We start from the raw sequence: 19316 nt of genomic DNA on the forward strand, positions 1-19316 counted from the left end.
CAAGAGCTGACCTTGATTCTTAAATGCAGCCATTATTTCATTTTAACATGTCTTCCTAGCTTATGTCTTAATTTATTTACTTTCTTAGGGGGAGAGACAAAGACTTCTTGTGAAGTTAAGAATTTGAAGCTTTGTCCCTAAGTTTAATCTCTTGTTTTGTTAAATTAGGTTTGGCCATAACACATTTAGGCAAACAAAAACAAAATAGGAATCTGGGTCAAATCCTGAGCCCCCAGTGTGAGCCCAGTGCAGGTGATAAATGGATTACTGAGTAGTCATGGGCTTAATGAGAAGCATTAAATATAAGCAATTTTTAAAAATGAATTGAAGTAGAAATCTGGGGCATTAAATCATATCTGTCTGTACTTTATAGGATTACATTTGGGCCATTTGAGGGGCAATGAAAAGATTTGGCATAACTTATGTAATAAGTAATTTCAAAATAGAAAAACAGACAGCCTTTTAAAATGTAATAAAAAGAGGGATATGTTTTACATAGACTTCCCCCATATTCTCATTTGGCAGCTTAATATCTCTACAGGGAAAATGAATGCATGATATCCAAACATCAGAAACTAAATATGGAAAAACGTGCATTTGTTTGTACTATCTTCTTACCTTCTCCCTATAATCACACTTTTATGCTGGATGCTCTTTGATTATATTCATTTTGAATTTTTACAACATTGTGTGTAGAATGGACAAAAGATAAAAACCATATGTTTGTTGATGACCTGGTTCAAAGATGAATAGAGAAATGATGTTTCTATATGTTTTATGTATTTCCTAAGACCAAAAATGGGGCTTTCCAGCTGTTATTGTCTTGCAGAAGTACATATTCCCTATGGAGCAAATATGCTTCCATTCTGTTCCCACTGAGATGATTTGCTGATTCTGATCAACCCCAGGTCCTGAGTCAGGCAGAGAATTATTCAGATGATTGCCCTAATTTCAGGCTATTCCTAGCCTAGGAAAACTCGACTTTAAGTGATCTTCCTGCAAATTACTCTTGCCTTCGACTTATTCACCAGCTCAGTGGTCCCTAATCCACCGTTCTTTGTCATTGCATAATCAAAGCATATTCTTCTCCATTACTGTCATACAATATCAATGTTGTAATCTGTTTATAATTAAGACCACTCAAAAAATCCATCTTTTCTTTATCCCCTTCCCCCATGAACTTTATAGAAGAATAAACATGCCAGAATTATTCTCTCCCACAAACAGAAATCAATTCATACCAAATTCTCTGGTGTGAATGTGTATTAGCTTGTCACCAAAGATAAATTTTTATTTACTTAAAGACATGTCACTCTATACAAACTTTCTCAGACCTGCAGTAAATTAAAATGCATGCTTGCTTAGGCATTAAAAAAATGGAATTATTTTGAGAAATGTAATCCACTGACTCAAGAAAGTCATGGAATGAATGTACCATACGCCAATAATGATGTGCCTCAAAGAATAATGAGTCTTATTGTATTGAGCTTGCTTTAAAGATCCTTGACGTCATAGCCAACATATTTACTGCTGGCCTATGAACAAAGTCCCAGTCCCAGTTTTCTGAATAATGATGTAAAGGAAAGATGCTGTGTGCAATTTAGTGGATTTGGGGGTTTTTGTTTTTTAATCGTGGCACGCTTCCTGGCTAATTTTATTTCTTATTTTCATTTGCTTTGGAGTAATGTAACTTAGAAAATTTCATAAATAAAAGGTTATTTTAATAATTAATCCTGGCATTTCAACTTCAAGGCAAGTCAGTCCATTTATAAGAAACCCCTGTATGTTTTCAATTCAAATTAGATAAGCACTTCTTTGGGGGTTATCTCTTTGAAGATGCCTATTAAAAAATAGCAGGATATACCAGACACTATTTCCCTACAGCCATTTGCATTATTTTTGCTCTTTGCTAGAACTGTGCGTATAGTAGGAGCAGGATAAATGCTTGCTGCTGAGAATAAAGTACTAAACTTTCAACCTGTTGTATTTTCTTTCTTAAAGAGTTTACATAGTCTGATAGCTGGATTTTTATCCATAGTGTAAATCACAATTTGAAACAACCCAAAGCAGAAGTAGTTAACATAGGGTAACAAAGACCCTTGACTACAAAGTTAAATTGAGAGGAAGATACAAAAGATTGTGTACTGTCTGCCTTATGTACTCTGAAATGTAATCAACTCTTCAGAAAAAGCAAACAAACCAATAATAAACAAAAGGCAAAACTAATTAGAAAACTGAAAGATTTCCTCACCACAGACTTCTAGAAACTCTGAAAAGAAAAAGAAAAAAATCATTATATGAATATTAACAATATCCTTTTAAGCTCTTCTTAAGCAAAGTATCTTTTTAAATAGTATGGCATTCACTACAATGATATTTATAGCAATTGAGGATGTATTTAGTATAATGCAGATGTTTGTCTGCATAGTGTAGAAGTGATTGATTGACCGACATTTGTTTTTCTTTGAATTTTCATGAGTCTGTGTTCTAAGACTCCTCTCGTTTAGAGGACAATGGGATACTACTTTGCGTCGCTAAAGGCTCTAGTTATGACTGGCCTTTGTATTACTGAAACTCGCAAGGAAATTAGCACATATTCGTGAAAGAGTGGGTATCTTGAAATTTTCTTTGTCCAGTCCAAAATGTGCATGTGTTTTTTATTTCCTTCGCAAAAAAAAAAAAAAAAAAAAAAGAAAAAGAGGTATTATTTTCGCCTCCGACTGTGGTCCAGATAATGTGCCTGGAACGTGGTTTACCATGATGAGTGAGTTGGCAATTCCTTACTCCTACTGAGCATAAGTTCTAGGGTGGAAGAGAGACAGCAAATGAGTAAACAAAGGCATAAAGGTATTGCTGGTTGTGTTATATTTGAGAAAGGAAATAAACAGGGTGCCTTGGGAAACAATGAAAGGCTGGATTTAGTGCTTAAGGAAGCCCTCTCTAAGTTATGGCAGTTAATTTTTAATTTTTGTTTATTTTTTTATTGAGACAAGGTCTCACTCTGTGGCCCACTCTGGAGTGCAGTGATGGAATCATGGCTCACTGCAGCTTCGACCTCCTGGGCTCAAGCAATTCTCTCACCTCAGCCTCCTGAGTTGCTAGGACCACAGGCACACCATCACCCATGCCTGGCTAATTCTTTATTTTTACTTTTGGTAGAGACAGGGCCTTGATATGTTGCCTAGGCTGGTCTCAAACCCAGGAGCTCAAGCAATCTTCCTGTCTTGGCCTCCAAAAGTGCTGGTATTACAGGTGTGAGCCACTGTGCGTGATCAGTTATAGCAGTTAAGATGAGACTTGAAGCATGAGAAGCTGGTTGCTGAGAAATGAGCCAGGTGGAAGGATGTATTAGTAAGATTTCATGCTGCTGATAAAGACATACTCGAGACTGGGCAATTTGCAAAAGAAAGAGGTTTAATTGGACTTACAGTTCCATGTGGCTGGGGAAACCTCACAATCATGGCGGAAGGCAAGGAGCAGCAAGTCCCATCTTACATGGATGGCAGCAGGCAAAGAGAGAATGAGGAAGACGAAAAAGTGGAAACCCATGATAAAACCATCAGATCTCGTGAGACTTATTCATTACCATGAGAACAGTATGGGGAAAACTGCATCCATGATTCAATTTTCTCCCACCGGTCCCTCCCACAACACGTGGGAATTATGGGAGTACAATTTGAGATGAAATTTGGGTGGAGAAACAAAACCAAACCATATCCAAGGAACACCAAGTAAGATATTCCTGAGGCAGCCAAGAGCTTGTGGTATTCTGAGCATCAGCAGAAGACCACGTGGCTGAAGAGTGGAGAGTGAAGAGCAGGCAGGCAGCACAAATGAAGGTTGAAAAAGCTAGCTCAGGGCCTGGTCATACAGGGCATTGCAAGCAGGACAAAGAGTTTGGATGTGACTATCTTATTTTAAGAGCACTAGGATGCCACAAAGAGAATCCCCAGGTTTCACTTGCATTGGAGAAAAATCAACTTTCCCTTCCCAGGGATATAAATTATGTGACATTCTTGTTTGTTGAATGTAAATGCCTGGAAATGTCGAGATAACTAACACACGGATAACTTCGGAAAAAATATTGAAAAATTCAGAGGAAATATCACAGATACGAATATGATATATGATGGAAAACAAGAGTACTGTGCATTATAATGAGCAGGCATTGAGGCTAGATCCTTCTACTATTTTCTTTGTTGCTTGACAAATTACTTTGTGTAATTATCTTTGTGTTAAAATTTCTTTTTCTGTAATATTGCAATAACATCAAACTCACTAAACTATTGTAAAATTCCTGTAACACTATATATGAAAGTGTAACATGGAGATTGAGAACTAATAGAGAAACAAGCTTTATTAAAATATCTTAAGGTGTTTACTTGGCATCCAAATATGAATATTTTATTATGTCAGCATATAAAGGAAACTTTTGTATAAATGACCAGCACGGATTTTTCCACCTTTTCCTATCAAAAGACTGTCAACCTTAATGCCTAGCATTATGAAATAAAGCACTCATTGAAAGCCAAGTGATAGTAATAGCATCATTTTTTGTATTGTGAAAAGGTTTTGATAGATTCTTTATAAGAATATCATAATATATCTATATAAATAAAAGATATATCAGAATATATAAAAGTGCATTTCTTTTCATTTAATTTCTTAAATTTCTAAACCTCACCTGACTGCCAATATTTCTAAACCTTACCTGACTTTCAATCTTTTGACATTTTCTACGACAAGGTAGAAATAAAAATTAAAATGAAAAGCACTCTCTGAAAGCTGCAAATTATGATCATCTGAATAAAAAGGTGTCTGTGTATATGTCTGTGTGTGTGTGTATGAGTGTGTGATTGATCCAGGCACAGCAGAGTGGATACATTCAAATGGAAAAGGTCTTAAAGGGAACACAATTCTATGTTGGACCATGTCTTTATGAATATAACCCCATCAACTAATTATAGTGGGTGCTGAAACACATTACTGAAATCTATTATGTGAAATAAAACTTAGTATTGAAGCATAATTTCCACATGCTGTGGAGAGTTAATTATTAAATATATTATCCATTGCACAAAAATCAGTGTGGATAATGATGTTTTTGCTGGGCCCAAGTGTGACTGACAGAAAACAATGTCAATGTCATCATCAACAGTGTGCCTATTTCACACTGATAAAATTACTAGATTTACTTCTGTTGCATACCTTTTTAAAAAATACAGAAAGTAATACATTCTCATTGTGTAAAATTGAAAAAAATACAGAAAATTAGTACCAGGAATCCCAGTCCTTACTACCCTATAATTTGGGAGTATTTTTTTTTTTTTCCTCAGGACAGAGTCTCACTCTGTCATCCAAGCTAGAGTGCAGTAGCTCAATCTCGGCTCACTGCAACCTCTGCCTCCTGGGTTAAAGTGATTCTTCCACCTCAGCCTCCCAAATAACTGGGATTATAGGTGCGCACCATCACACCCAGCTAATTTTTGTATTTTTAGTAGAGACAGAGTCTTGCCGTGTTGCCCAGGCTGGTCCCGAACTCCTGGCCTGATCTGCCTACCTTGGCCTCCCAAAGTGCTGGTATTACAGACATGAGCCACCGCACCAGTCACTTTGGGAGTATTTTTTCCAGGTATTTTATAATGATTGCCCCTAGATGTTAATTTATAAAATGGAAAGACATAAGCATGTAATTTTCCAACTTACTTTCCTCACTTCATATTGTATTTGGAAAATTTCCTCACACAATATCATATTCCTTTAATTATAATTTTATTTGGTATGTAAGTTCCTCAGAAATTTTGTTAGAATTTTATTAAAGTTAATGAGTTATTTGCATAAAACTAACATCTTCATAAGGTACCTTATTCCTCTGAAGGCAGATAATATTTTTCTTCATCTATTTAAATCTTCTTTTTGAATCTCAATTGCAACGTGTCCTTTGTTTCTCATAGTTCATTGCTAGGATTTTTCCTTGCTCCATAGAGAAATCTTACTCTATTCTAATTTCATAGTGGTCACTGCTGAAAGATAGGAAAAACTATTGATTGTTTATTTATTTTATCAGCAACGAACTTATGAAGTTTACTTACTAGTTGACTTTTTTGGTGGAAAAATGTATCACAGGCAAAAAATGAATTGTTTCACTCTTTTGGCTATTTTATCTTATATACATTTCTTGACTTATTAAATTAGCAATAGTTCCTAGAATAATGTTAAATTACAGCTATCACAGCAAGTATCCTTGGGATTAATGATAATCTGGTTAATGTCTCATCATTGAATATGATATTGACTGCTATTCCTATGCAACTATTTTTTATCTTATTAAGTTTTTCTTTACTTAATTTATAATAAATTTCTACATTTAATTCAAGAAGAGTTCTTACGTTTTATCAAAAAATCACCATTCTCTGGATGTTCATATGTTATCTATGATATAATAATGTTATGAACAAAAAGAGCTAAAATACATAAAAAGTTACTATTTGTCAAGTACTGAGCTAATCATTACATAAAATATCTCAATTAATCCTTACAAGAACTCGATTAGGTAAGTACTATTATAATGCCCAAATTATAGTGATTGTATCCACATTATAGACCTAAATTTCTAATAATGAAGTATCCCTGCGGTTTGGGAGCAAACCCTACTTCATAGGGAATTATTTGTTTATTATACTGCTGGGCTCTATTTACTAGTATATTATCTGGGGTTTTTACATCTATAGAAATACAGCACAATTGTTGAACACATTTAATTCTAATCATGCCCCTTTGAGGGAAATATATAATCCTCAATTTCCAAGAAAGGCAACAGGGACAAAATGAGGGCATAAAAGGTGTTAACAAGTTCAGTCTAAAGCTGCCTTCTTACATATTCTAAGTTCAGCCTAAAAGTTTCTTTGTGCACAGTGAACTGTAACCTAATTGGCTATGTAAACAGACTGTAATCTACACTTGTGCCAATCACTGAGTTTTGACCAATCAAAGGTGGCCAACTGTTCAAACTGGGTTCAAATAAGGCAAACACTGAGCTACAACCAATCTAGCTGTCTCTGTGCCTCACTTCTGTTTTCTGTATGTCACTTCCCTTTTTCTGTCCATACATCCTCCATTATGTAGCTGTGCTGGTTCTCTTTGAATCTGCTGGGATACTGGGGGCTGCCCAATTTGTGACTCTTTTGCTCAGTTCAACTCTATTAAATTTAATTTGTTGAAGGTTTTCTTTTAACAAAAGTAAATAAATTTTCTGAAGTCGAATGGCTAGTAAGTGGCAAAGCTGAGATTTGAACCCAGGCAGTGGAAAGAAAGGGAAGGAAGAAAGAAGGAAAGAAGAAAACAAGTAGAGATGGAGAGAGGATGAAAGGGAGGAAAAGAAAGAAGGAAGGAGCAAAAGAAAGAAGAAAATGGAAGAAGAAAGAAAGGAAAGAAAGAAAAAGAAAGAGAGAAAGAAAGAGAAAGAAAAAGAAAAGAAAGAAAGAAAGAAGGAAAGAAAGAGAAAGAAAGAAAAAAAAAGAAAGAAAGAAAGAAAAAAAAAAAAACAGAAATAAAAGAAAAGAAAGAAAGAGAAAAACAGAAATAAAGAAAGAAAAGTGGGACCGGAATAACACAGGGTGGTCACAGCAGAATAAAGAATTCCAGACAGCAGTTTCACATGTCTAGCAGCTGTGGTCTAATGATGTTAACAGCAGCGAATCCATACGGGTCTTCAGCAACTCAATTATTGCCTCCTCAGAGGAAATAATTTGTCTCAGGGGCATAAGGCAGAGTGAGAGACTGACGTAAGTTTTAGAACAGGAGTGAAAGTTTATTAGAAACTTTTAGAGCAGGAATGAAAGCAAGTAAAGTACTCTTGGAAGAGGGTCAAGTAGGTGACTTGAGAGATCCAAGGGTCCAGTTTGACCTTTGACTTGGGATTTTATATCCTGGCATGCTTTTGGGGTTTTGTGTCTCTCGTAGCTTGATTTTTCTTGGGGTGAACTGTTCACATGTGCAGTGGCCCGACAGCACTTGGGAGAGGCGGTATGGGCAAGGTGTTTACTGAAGTCACGCGCATGCTCACATGAGGTGTTTTTCCCTTATTAGTCAAGAGTTCCTAGAGGAAGGTCATATACCAGTTAAACTCTGCTTTTTGCCTCTTAGTGTATGTGCTTGAGCCCACTCACCCAACTCCTGAGACCTTATCAGGAAGGTGCTCATCACCAGCTTCAGGTGTTTTATCTATTTGAGAGACTGCCTTTTCCTGGCACCAGCTGTGAGCAATTATTATTTTAGAGAGACAGTTTAACAACCACCTGACCATCAGCTGATGGTCACCTGACATTCCTAAGGTGGGTGGAGGGTGCTCTCCTGTCCTGCTTATGTCGGTCTAGTTACCTACTTTAATAAGACCCTGAAAACCGAGTGTGGATCAAGCTGGCTAAGATCGATTGGACCCAACATGGTGCTGGATTTGACCTAGGTTTCACCTAGGACCTCATTATATGCTCATTAACATAGAAACCCCACACCCACTGGTGCCATGACAGTTCCAAGAATACCTATAGTTAGTATAAAAATGGGTAGCACAACAATTCTGAGAAATCTCCACCTTTTTCCATGAATATTCCACGCCTTGGTTAAAGAAGCATATAAAAGTAGCAATCCCCTTCCACCTTGCACATGACTCTTGAGTCTGCCCGCTTTACAATAAATCTCTTTCACTATTTTCTGACTTATCCTTGAATTCCTTCTTATGATGCTGCCAAGAACCTGGACACTGGCTGGGGTGGAGGTCCCACTGGCTTTTGGGGGCCTCCCCAAGCCCACCAGTACCAAAAGAAACAAAAACACTAAACAGTAAAATCCTGTGAAATAAATGCTCAGGAAGAAAAGTGCAAAAGGAACAAACCAGGATGGTTGAAAGTAAAACCTGTAGAACTTCTGCCTTTTCTTATGGATTCAGGGGACTTATTTACACATTTTTGGTGCTAGTTCTTAATTGGATTTATGAATTGCAAATACATTCTTCCACTTTGGGCTTGCCTTTTTACTGTCTTCATGATGTCCTTTGGCAAATATAAGTTTAGATTAGTTGCATTTTGTGTCCTGCCTTTTGCTGATTTCAAGGTCATGAAAGATGTTCTCCTATGTTTTATTTTTTTTTTTATTTTATTTTATTTTTTTTTTTTGAGACGGAGTCTCGCTCTGCCGCCCAGGCTGGAGTGCAGTGGCCGGATCTCAGCTCACTGCGAGCTCCGCCTCCCGGGTTCACGCCATTCTCCTGCCTCAGCCTCCCGAGTAGCTGGGACTACAGGCTCCCGCCAGGTCGCCCGGCTAGTTTTTTGTATTTTTAGTAGAGACGGGGTTTCACCGTGTTAGCCAGGATGGTCTTGATCTCCTGACCTCGTGATCCGCCCGTCTCGGCCTCCCAAAGTGCTGGGATTACAGGCTTGAGCCACCGCGCCCGGCCCTATGTTTTATTTTAAAAGCTTCATCTTACCTCTCACATTTAGATCTAGACTCCATCTAGAACTGCTTTTGTGTTCATGGTATGAAATAGGGATAAAGATTCATTTTTTTTCTTTGTGGATATTCAACTGATCCAGCCTCAGTTACTAAAGAAATCATCCTGTCTCCACTGCATTATGGTGTTAACCTTCTCATTAATCAAATGACCTTATCTTTGCTGATCTGTTTTTGGATTCTCTTCTCTATTAGTATCCTTTCACCAATCTACACTATATTAATTACTATAACTTCAGGGGAAGGTATAATTTCAGCTAATGTAAGTTCTTCTGCTCTTTCTTCTTCAAGATTGCTTTGGCTATTCTTAACTCTGCATTACTCTAAAAATTTTAAGATCAGCCTGTCAACTTTCACACACACACAAATACCTTCCTGCATTTCACTTGGCATTAACTGATTTGACAGATCGATTTGATAATTGATATCTTTAAAATACTGAGTCATCCCATTTATGATGACTATAGTATATATATTTCCATTTCTTTGGTCTTTAAAAGTTTCTCTCAACTTTGTTTTGTCATTTTCAGAATAGGAGTTTTGCATAATTTATTTTCCTGCATCCAGTGACCTTGCTAAGTTTACTTTTTAAATTCCAGTGGCTTATCTATAGATTCTTAAGGTTTTTCTCCATATATATAATTATATCACTTGCAAATATTATATAATTCTATTTTTCTTTTCAATTCTTATGCATGTCATTGCTCTTTCTTGCCTTATCCTATCAGCCAAAACATCTAACACAATGTTGAAAAGAAATGATACTCTTGTTTTTTTCAGTTAGCAGGGAAAAATTTTCAAGAATTCATTAAATACCATATTTAGTGATGATGTGTTGTAGATACTATTTATCAGACTTTTGCCCCCATTACAGGATTTGAAGGAAAGTTGCTCAGAGAAGATCAGCACAGAGTAGGCAGCTCTTGAACCCAAAAGGGAAATTTATAATTTTACTCACAGCCTCCAGAGTTGCCCTTGGCTTTGTCTTATTGATGATCTGGGAGCAAATATAAGTTTAGATTTGTTATCTAAACTAACTAATCTAATTCAACAGGGATCCCTTCAGCTCAAGGCCTTTATTGGATTGGGATTTGGCCTGGGGCCTTTTGGCTCTTGGGACAGTCCTTTTCCAATAGTAAGCTTATGGTAGAGGGGGCAGGTCTCTTGAGGCTTTTTCCCATTTAGCCCATTGAGGCAGTTTGCCTTCCAGTGGCCTAGATTCCCATACTGATTGGCAGTTCTCTGGAGGGTTGTCCTGAGGGCAACCCAAAGGGGAGGGTCTGGTGATGGGCTTGATAGTACCTTTTTATTCCTAATTTGGCAATAGCTGATTAATGTTGAGTTATATAGAATGATTTGTTTGTGTCTACTGACACAATCATATATATTTTCTCTTTTTACTTTTAATGTGGTCAATTATATTAATTAGTTTTTAAATTTTAAACATCTCTTGCATATCTGAAATAAGTGCCTCTTGGTCATGATGCATTTTACTTTTTATATATTACTAGATTTAATTTGCAAATATTTGTTTACCATTTTTTACTGATAATTCATAGACATAGTGGGCTGGTATTGTCTGCTCCTTTCCTGTGTCAAGGTTATGCTGGCCTCATAAAATGACTTGAGAAGTTTTTTTCTTTATGTTATTCTCTGAATAGAAGAGTTTTTAATAAGATTGTTATTTTTCCTTAATTGTTTGAAATAATTAATTGGTGAAGCTATCTGGTGAAATAATTAATTGGTGAAGCTATCAGTTCTTTGGTTTATTTAGTTTTTCTGTGGGAAAACCTTTAATGATGGGTTCAATTTATTCAATAGCTATTGGAATGTTTAAAATTTCTCTTTTATCCACTTTGGTAAGTTGTATTTTCTAAGGAATTTGTACATTACGTTTAAATTTTCAATTTTTATTTTTTAAATGGTAATATTTCTTTATTTTCTTTTTAATCTGTGTATATGTAGACAGATACTTCCTATTTCTTTGCTGACAATTCGATTTTCATTTTCTTTCCCCTTAATTAGTCTTATTGGGGGGGTTATAAGTTTCATTAACATTTACAAAAATATAACTTTGGCTTTATTGTATGTTTACCTTTACTGTATGACTCTGTTAAAAATTGTTTCGTTTTGCTTGCTTAATTTTGAAATGTAATTATCACAAATTCTTTCCCCAAACTCTGATCAAAGAAATGTAAAATTCCCTTCAATATGGTAAAATACTTCAGGTAATCCATTAATTCCTCTTTTTTTTTTTTTTTTTTTTTTTTTTTTTTTTTTTTTTTTTTTTTGCCTTGGAAATTCTTCTCCTAGGCCTCTATATACTGCAGTATGGATCAGTTGACTGTTAGAATTGCTGCCTACCCTTATTCTGGTAATCCCATTCCCTACTGTGACACTGTGAAATATATATTTGGTCTTTGATTCTCTTTCCTGGTAAACAACTCCTAAAATCCGTGGAAACTTCCAAATGATGTCTTTGTATGCCAATGAGTTGATGATGGTTTGCAGCCCCTAGGTAGCTTGGGATGAGGCTGGTCCCTGGAAACACCATGGCAGGTCTGATGGGAAGGAGAGGGTGGTCTTATGTGACTGAGCCCTCAGCCTGTGGTTTCTGAAGCTATCTCCAGGTAGACAGCATCAGGATTGAATTGAATTGAGGGATACCCAGATGTGGTCCCCCACAAAATTGATTGCTTACTTGGTGGTGTGGGAAGAAACCCTCCCACATTTGGTCACAGAAGTCTTCTGCATTGATTGTTGTGGTGTGAGAGCCAAGGAAAAAACAGTTTGAGTTGGTTTTCCCACACACACTCATCATCTTAGGAGTGCTCATCACACCTCTCCATGCTGAACTCATTTTGGCTTGGATTCCACATATTTTTTTTTATTTGTTTACTTATTCAAGTTCATAGGGACAGGGGGCAAGGGAATTCTAGGCAGAAAAGGGCAGGGTCCCTATTGAAGCCCCACCCTCAAGCCTGGAACTGTGGCCCAAAGTGAGAACATGCATTCCTGTTTTCCCACTTGAATGTTGCCTTTTTCAAAACCACCCATGGCCCACTCTGCGCCGCCCCTCCAATCCTGTACGTATAAAACAGGCTTCACTGGCAGAGAGCAGAGAAGGGGAGAAGAGAGGAAGCAGCTGTATATCAGAAAGAAGCAATTTGACTTCAGAGGGATGGCTTGATGGCAACACTTCAGGGGAAAAATACCTTCCCACTGCATCCCCTTTCCAGCTCCCCTTCCCACTGAGAGCCACTTCCATCACCAATAAAATCCTCTGCATTCACCACTCTTCAGTTCTTTTGTGAGACCTGAATTTTCCTGGACACTGAACAAGAGCTCAGGTGCCACAAGTGCAGATGTTAAAGGCTGTCACACTGACCCTTCGCCTTCGCCCTTGCTGGTGGAGAATAACCACCTCATGCAAAAAAGCAGAGGGCCCACTGAGTTGCTTAACACTTAAGCCATCCATGGACAGCAAAGCTAAAAGAGCGCCCTGTAACACAAACCCTCTGGGGCTTTGGGGGCTGTGGGTACTCCCCCACTAGACACTAATGTGGGGCCTGCACAGAGTTTTGCTCCTGCTGGCACCCAGATACACTCATTCTGGCTCCTGCACCTGCTCATCTGCATGTTTCCCCTCCTGCAAGGGGTTGAGAGCTGCAGGATGAATAAGCAAGGTACCCCTGTTGCAAGGCCAGCAAAGGGGTCAGGGAATATTTGGAGAATATTGCAATATTTGGAGAATATTTTCTGGTAGCTTCCTAAAAGTAGGGGACTTAGACGTACATTTTTTTCTTCTTTTTCTTTTCTTTTTTGAGACAGAATCTTGCTCTGTGCATTGGCACAATCTCAGCTCACTGCAGCCTCTGCCTCCGGGATTCAAGTGATTCTCCTGCCTCAGCCTCCTGAGTAGCTGGGACTACAGGCACGTGGCACCATGCCTAGCTAATTTTTGTATTGTTAGTAGAGACAGGATTTCACCATGTTGGCCAGGTCCTGACCTCAAAATCCACCCACCTCGGCCTCCCAAAGTGCTGGGATTGCAGGAGTGAGCCACTGTACCCGGCTGAAGTGAAATTTTTTTGGATAGAATTCATGCCTGAAAATATATTAATTCCACCCTCAGACTTAAAATAATATGAATATGTCTGTTAGTAGCCAAAAAGAAAAGAAAAAAAGAAGTCTGAATACATACTTTGGTGTTCCATTGACTTTGAGCAAGCAAACTTTAAGTAGCATAATTGATTGAAGTTAAAATACATGTGATACTGTTAGAAAACATTACAAAATATTTAATGGGAGAGGGTTTTGACTAGCTATGTAAAGGACTTCTATAAATCAATAGGAGAAAACATGAACAAACCAAAAAAAAAAAGAGAGAGAGAGAAAAGACAGAGAAAGGACAAGTGTTTTGGTAAAAAACAAAAAATCATTTGCAAATTACTCAACATCTCTAATAAACAAATAAATAAAATGAAGCCAAAACAAGATGTTTCATTCTTATAATTAGTAGAATCTTTATAAAAATTGACAATACCATACTTGCAAGGGTGTGTGGAAATGTGCATATAATTTCAGAAAGCAGTAGTAGAGTAACTGATAATTTTTTAAAGAGATCAAGCGTTTAAGAAACTTTTTCCTACAGAAATACTCCCAGAATTTATACATATAAATGCATACAAAAATATCCATTGCAGTATTGCTTGTATTAACATAAATGGAAATAATAAAAAAATCACTAGGAAAATGTTTTAAAAAATATAAGAACACTATTATAATGGACTACTAATATACAGCAATTAAAAAAAGGAAAAATTGAGAAATGAAAATGGAGAAAAAAGAAATATTATCAATATAAAAAGACATTTAAGATAATTAATATATATAAAATTAAGTTGCAGAACTACCCAGGCTTTGAGAGTAGTTATCTTTTGGAGTTACATTCACTTTTCATGGTATTAGTTCCACAACATGTAATTTTATAAAACTATGCAACATTTGTGATCTGAAAAAAGTGTATAATGATAATAAAAACAACAAAAATGATTTCTAGCTTATTATTATTACTGTTCCTATTATTTCTTTTTTTTTTTTTTTTTTGAGACGGAGTCTCGCTGTCACCCAGGTTGGAGCACAGTGGCGCTGTCTTGGCGCACTGCAAGCTCTGCCTCTTGGGTTCAGGCCATTCTCCTGCCTCAGCCTCTCCGATTAGCTGGGACTACAGGTGCCCGCCACCACGCTCAGCCAATTTTTTGTATTTTTAGTAGAGACAGGGTTTCACCGTGGTGTAGATCTCCTGACCTCATGATCCGCCCACCTTGGCCTCCCAAAGTGCTTGTTGCTAGTATTTCAATCACTCCTGAGATCTTTTCTCTTTCACTGTCTTATCTCAGGGTAAGTATGTATTCTCTTATTTGTTTTCTCTGGAGTTGAGATAAAAACAGCTGGTTGTGTTCTCATTACATATTTGAAGACAATTATATCATGTTTCTTCTTAAATATTTACTATCTAATTGATTCAAAGAAAGGTAACAAGATAACTTATTTTAAATAACTGTAAGAGTCAGCAAATTAACTTATTTCAGATATCAAATTATCTCTTTAATCTCATGTAACTCTCAAGGACTCGAAGAAGAAATAATTTAAGCTGTGGTCTAACTTTCTGCATTAATTAATTTTGTTCTTTGCGCAACATTGGCCCAAACCTAGCTGTAAGGGAAGACTGGGTAGAAAAGTCCCTTCCTCAGGGAAGAACACCTTGAACCCTTTGAGAACCGGAATTATAATATATACCTTGAAATGTGCACTTCATAGATACTTTGAAAAATTATCAATAGCAAGTAAAAGGAACTTTTAAATCGTGTTTACTATACCTCTGTGTACAACCATAGTGTTAGAGAGCTAGCGTGTGTACTTCCTAAAAGCATTGTCCTGGTTTTTTCATTTTGGTGAAATTATCATATTTTTGGTATTTTTCCAGTAGACCAAGAAATCTGGTTGCATTGCCAATGTAGTCTTTTTACCCCATTATAAAAATCTGGTTATTCTTGTTCAGAAATAACTGCTGCTAGACTTCAAATTTTAATATTTATGAGGGCAGAAATGCAAAATGTGTCCTGTTGTGGAAGGAAACACACTCTCTTACTTGATTTTTCTCATGGGATCTAGGAAGCCCTTTTCTCTCCTTGTTTTCTCATCTAATTTGTACAGATACAAATTTCATCAATATTTAAACCTAAATATTAAAAGAAACAAAATTCCAAACACAAAGCCTTTGATGTGGGGTCTCTTTGTAGATCTGTGCTTGCCAGGCCTGCTGTCAGCGCTGTAACTTGACAAAACCATCAATTCTGACCAGAAAGCCTTCAACTAAAATTCAACGTAGGACTCTGGGGGATAGTGTGATACACATGGGGGAGTAACTGGGAGGCCAACCATTCGAAATAGAGTCTGCGTTCCAAATTGAGAAGATTCGTTTAGACTCCAAGTGCCCCTCTGAGGTCAAGAGAACGAATTCGTGTGCACCCCACAGGCTAGCAGTTTGGGACCGGTTTCTAGATAAGAAGAGATGAGTAGACAAGGAGCTGAGCAGGCTCTGGGCGAAGTCCGGAATCCAATAAAAATGAGTAAGTTCATAGGAAACAGGAAGTTCCCAATTGCGCAGATTTCTTCTAATGCTCTCCTCCCAGGGCCTACAGCTATGGGAATCTTCTGCTGTCGATGTCGGGTACAGCATGAAATGGAAGACACATAGACTCTGCTTTTGTGGTACACAAGCAGGAAAAAAAAAAAAAAAAAAAAAAAATTTTAAGGCACTGTGATTTTAAAAAAACAAAGTACGGGGGCTATGGAGACCAAATGGGTAGACCTAGAGTTGGCTGCAGGGTTACAGAAAGTGTCTTAAGAAAAGTATTGTTCATCCTGGCTAACACGGAGAAACCCCGTTTCTACTAAAAAAAAAAAATATNNAAAAGAATTAGCCGGGCATGGTGGCGGGCGCCTGTAGTCCCAGCTACTCTGGAGGCTGAGGCAGGAGAATGGCGTGAACCCGGGAGGCGGAGCTTGCAGTGAGCCAAGAGCGCGCCACTGCACTCCAGCCTGGGCGACAGAGCAAGACTCCATCTCAAAAAAAGAAAAAAAGAAAGAAAAGTATTGTTTAAACTGAGATTGAAAGCAGGATTAATGCTGGTTCAGAAAAAAAGGGAATAGACACTCCAGGGAGAGAATGTTGTGGCGCTCCCTATACGGATAGGTAAGAGTCGGTACAAAGTCTCATGGAGCTGTAAATGCTCCATTGGTTTTGATCATACTGTGCTTTTGAGTGTCTTCCTGGACAGTGTACCCAAAAGGGCAGTGCGTCATGTCTTAGTTGCTGTGATACTTCCATCCCTTGGAACAGGGCCTGCATAATATGGGCCTTCAATAGATGTTTCCTGAGTGAATATATAAAATGCTTCTATTCATCAAGATGACTACAAGAATGTTCATTTTCTCCCTGGTACTAGAACTAAATTTTGATAAAGCGTCCATTAAAAACAATAGAGTCTCAACTTTGTTCTCGTGATCTTTATTGCTAGGTATTCTGAAGGTGTGATTAGTGATGAAGACACATTAGACAGTATAATTTTCTATTCATTTTTCATCTTTTCATTATTGCCGATTAGACCTGTAACACAGTATCTATGAACAAGATATATTAATTTAAAATAAATTACCATTTTGAATTGTTATAGACATTTCAGAGAAACGTTTTAAAATATAAATGTAAAACAATACAAAATCTATTAAAATAGGTTTTACTTATTGATCATTGTTTCAACATTTTCTTAATTTAATTTAGGCCTACTGAGTCATAGAGAGCAACCTTTTCACAGTGCTGTGAATTAATGATAAAAGTCCAAAAGTCTTGAGGAGGTACACACACACACACACACAAACACACACACAATACCTACACACACACAGTTACATGCATACCCCCGATATGTATGTATGTATGTATGTATGTATGTATGTATGTACATGTGTTTCTAGTACTTTGGGGTCTCAGAGCTTTATGGGAGTAAAAACTTTTAAAGAATTTCTCTGTCTCTGGCAGTAGAAACCTAATTACTTATACATTTATTGGAAAAAAAATTACATGTTTTAATAGCCTTTCGACTATGTTCCCTTTCCTCTGAGCTGAAATAAACGACAACATATATGGTTTAAATCACTAGTCCAAATATAAACCTCATGTTGGTCTTTATTTTTTTTTAGCATAATATTCTTGACAGCTTTTAGGAGAACCCCTCCCCGAAAATCCCATTTGAATTTTCTCCAACTTTCTCCCATTATTACCTTAAACCAAAAATATATTTAAGCAGAATATAGCACGATTTTGAATGGTCTCTTGGTTTCTTCCAAATGACATGGTTTTCAGAAATCATCTTTGCTTTTTTATTTTGAAATCTGCATCACAACAGCTTCTATTTTTAATTCTACAAGAGAGGGAGGGGTTTTAGTGTACAGAGATTACTCCGGAGGTTAAAGTAAACCAGACAGTAAAACAGTGTCTAATTAGATTTGTGTAAATACTAGTTGATTTGCATAAGGCTTTGTCTTGGTCTTCTTTATTTGAGTTCCCAGGGCTGAGGACTCTATCTAGCACATAGTAGATGCTCAGTACATTTTTGTTAAGTAAATAAAAGCATGAACTGTGAATACAAAAATCCTTTAGAATCCCTGCATTATTGGAATTTTATATAGTTCAATTATAATGTTATTTGAGATTCTCAGATAAGAGGTTCTATAAAGACATATAATCAATAATGGTAACAAGCCTTATTATTTGGAAGTGACAACATATCTGCTGTTCCTTTAATGACTCATATGCCACAGTACATAATGTTTCTGTTTAATAATGAAACATTGTGTCTTCTAGACAATATGCTAGACATGATGATTTAAATGGCTGAGTTTAAAAATAACTTCCAAGCAGCCTCACTAAATGAACATACTGTACAATGAGGGCTAAGCGAAATGTTTGGTTTTCAGGTTGAAATTATTGGTAGCAAGCCTAACCTGTTTTTATTGTGTATAAGACATTTATATGCTTAAAATTTCACTAACTGCTTTAAAACAAAAGTTTTATTATAATAGTTAGGATAAATGGCTGTTCCTTAATTGTTTTCTTATTTTAAAATATGTGATATTTAATCCTGCAGCCAGACTGGATAAAAACTGTCTGCTTTTGGTAAGCAAAAAATTAGATTCAAGGGATGGCACCGGATACTATACTCAAATAATGTTTATTCACTTGGGTAGCACACAACTATATATAAGTGTGTGTATATATGTGTTTAGGAATTGTGTTTAGGAATGGCAAATTTCCTTCCCCTTCCCCTTCTTTGTTGACAATGCACAAGTGTCTTGTGAGTGTGTGTATACACACACACACACACACACACACACACACACACACACACACATATATTCTAAGGGAAAACACCAAATGCATACATATACATATATACATGTATATATATGTACCCCTATATATACACACACATATATAGTTGTGTGCTATTGGAGTGAATAAACATTATTTGAGTATAGTATTTGGAAGGAAATTTGCAATTCCTAAACACCCTCTATGCTGATTTTATCTCATAAAAATCCTTAAAATAGTCTTATAAAGTGGGTGTTATTATTGGTGTTTGGGAGACAAGAAGACTAAAGTTATGGGAGTTTAAGTGACCTGTTCTTCACATAGCTGGGAAGCAGAGGAGTCAAAATTCAACTTTGAAGACAACTCTGTT

The sequence above is a fragment of the Rhinopithecus bieti genome, unplaced genomic scaffold (genome assembly GCF_001698545.2).
Source record: "Rhinopithecus bieti isolate Rb0 unplaced genomic scaffold, ASM169854v2 scaffold_23405, whole genome shotgun sequence".
In the NCBI taxonomy this organism is placed as follows: domain Eukaryota; kingdom Metazoa; phylum Chordata; class Mammalia; order Primates; family Cercopithecidae; genus Rhinopithecus; species Rhinopithecus bieti.